The 2,455-nt window shown below is 42.7% G+C and overlaps 1 pseudogene; it reads right to left on the bottom strand.

Moving 5' to 3' along the window:
• Positions 1–354: 354 nt before the first annotated feature.
• On the bottom strand, positions 355–1,614 carry LOC143665767 (EF-hand calcium-binding domain-containing protein 14 pseudogene; annotated as a pseudogene).
• Between the last annotated feature and the right edge of the window lie 841 nt (positions 1,615–2,455).

The following is a 2,455-nucleotide window of genomic DNA, read 5'->3' on the forward strand; positions in this document are numbered from 1 at the left end:
AGATGAATGAAAGTGAAAATATAACATACCAAAACTTATGCCAGTATTTGCTTTAAAAACAAAAAGGAAAGAGAGAAAAACGAGGACTTAACTTTTTTCCGGCAACTTAAAAATGTGAGATCTTACTGGTTTCTGGAAATCATGGATTTCTAAACATCATGTTATAAGTAAATGGCGTTTTAAAAAATGACTTTAATCTAGTTCTTCAAATATATCAAAGATGGCAATGCATCTGCTACTGTAGTTTGGAGGACTGGAGGATTGATGGGGTAAGTAAAAGGGTTGTTTTGTTTGGTGAGTAAATATTAGGTAATCCAGGATATACATATTCATTTAAATATATTCCAAATGAAGCTAGATGCCTAAAGCTACTCTTAGCTCCTGGAATAAGTATCTTGCATCTCCATTGGAATAAAATGCTCTTAAGCCCTTTGGTTCTGGCACAGCAGAACCTAGGGAGTTCCAGATATCCTGAAAAGTCAGTTTCCCATCCACATCCTGGCCAGTCTTGTGTAATACATCCTGAGGATCTTCAGTACTAGAAATTCCTGGTAGGGAGATAGGTCTTAGCTGGGTAGCTTTCTCAATTTGGTTTCCAAGTGCTTGTGAAAATTTTGGCAGTATTGATGGCTTTGATGTGAAACTTGGTGCTTATTCTTTATCAGCATTCTCTGCACATCTGACATCTGTTGCTCTCAGTCTTGTTTGTTGGAGCACTGATCAGCTGTTGTTTTTCTCTTAGCCAACTATTTTCTTCCTTTATGCTTTGGGATCTTTACTGTATCTGTTCTGTTGATCACTTCATCTGAGCAAACTCTTTTCAGAGTGGCAGCTCTATCACCCATCTGTTTTGAATTCTTACTGTGGGTTTTATTGTCAAGTTCTGACATAACTGAAGTTGATGGAATGTTGTGGTTGTTTCCACTGGTCTCCTTCAAGAGTTGCTGATTCATATCAGCCTTCAGTTTTCCATGGTTTTCTTGTGTTCATTCATGGTTTTCTGTATTGCCTCTACAGCAAGATGGATGCTATTTTAAGTATTGTGAATGGATGCTAAACTCTTCTGAAGTCCCTGTACAGTGACAGACAGGCTAATTAAATCTGAAGTTGAGTTAAAATTGGCTTTCAGGTGGTTTACCACAGAAGTCAAGAGGGTAATCTATGTCTTCATTTCTATGATATTTATTCAGACTTTGTTCAAGCCTGGTTCTCCAAAGTCAATCTTCTTAAGTTGTTTTTGTTTGCTGAGTAGGTCCTCAATAAGTTGGGAATTTCTTGGAATGAGCTTTTCTGATTAGATTCCCTTGTTCTAAATTTTTCTTTGGCACATCTAGGTCCTCCTTGAGAACAACTTGCATCCTTACTGAGCCGACACAGGCCATGACAGAGTCCACAAGGATAACAAAAGCACAGAGGGGATAAAAGATTTTGCAGCATCATAAATAGTGTCCTTTGATAGCATGAGAGCAATTTCCAACTACACTAAATTCCTCTGCCTTCTCTTGAGATGGGCTCAGAATCTGAGTGAGGGGCCTCAGTGAGAAGCAGGTGATGACCTGAGCTTTTCTTGAGCAACTTTCTCTGACTGTCTGCAGCCAGGTTGGTGAATGGCATTGATTTTTTTGCCCTTTTTTATTTTCTTGTGTGAGGTGAGTGGAGCATCCACTCCTGAACTGCCAGGTTTGTACCTGACATGCAGTTCTCTCATTGCCTTGGAATTGCCTTCCAGGGCAGGGAATCCTGAGCCAGAGCCCTCTAGTCACTCCCACCCAGGAGCAGGACTGACCAGATCCACTGAGGGCTGGAGATTGGAGCCCAGAGGAGATTAGAACCCAGATGGGTGGGGAAAATCACATAGAGGTAGCTAGGGAGTTGGTGATCCAAATGGATAAGATCCTGGAACGGAATGTCAGTTAGTTAAGAAGCTGGAAAAGGAGCAACTTTTTATCCCCTGAAGGAGTAAAAAATTCCCAGTCAAGAATGAGAGATTTTCAGCTCTGAAGGTAGGTAATATTTCTAAGGATTTCTAAGGGTGTCACATGAGCTAGAGGAGGACACACAGGTTGGTGTTTTGAGTATATGGGGCCAGGTTTCCCATGGAGAAGGAAAATAAAATTGTATTTGAATGGGGAGAGGGGGGAGAGAGAAGTGCAGAGAGAGAGACAGTGGGAAAGAGTTAGTCCCTCCCTGGCAGAAGAAGTAGCAGCAGGAGGAAGAAAATGCCTGACCTTGGAAACTCAAGCCATCCTCAGGCCTCTGCCCTGAGTTTGAAGGGAGCCCCAGAAGGAGGAAGATCTAGAACCAAGTTTTGAGGAGAGGGTGCTGTCTGGGCTGGGGTGTGGGTGGGGTGGCGGAGTACAGTGCTGAGGGGTGAGCCTGACTTAGCCCACCTGGCGAGCTCCTGCCCAGCGTTGGAGGTGCTCTGGCACAGGGGACTTTCTGCAACTCAAACTCA

This window comes from Tamandua tetradactyla, chromosome 21, assembly GCF_023851605.1.
Source record: "Tamandua tetradactyla isolate mTamTet1 chromosome 21, mTamTet1.pri, whole genome shotgun sequence".
Taxonomy (NCBI): Eukaryota; Metazoa; Chordata; class Mammalia; order Pilosa; family Myrmecophagidae; genus Tamandua; species Tamandua tetradactyla.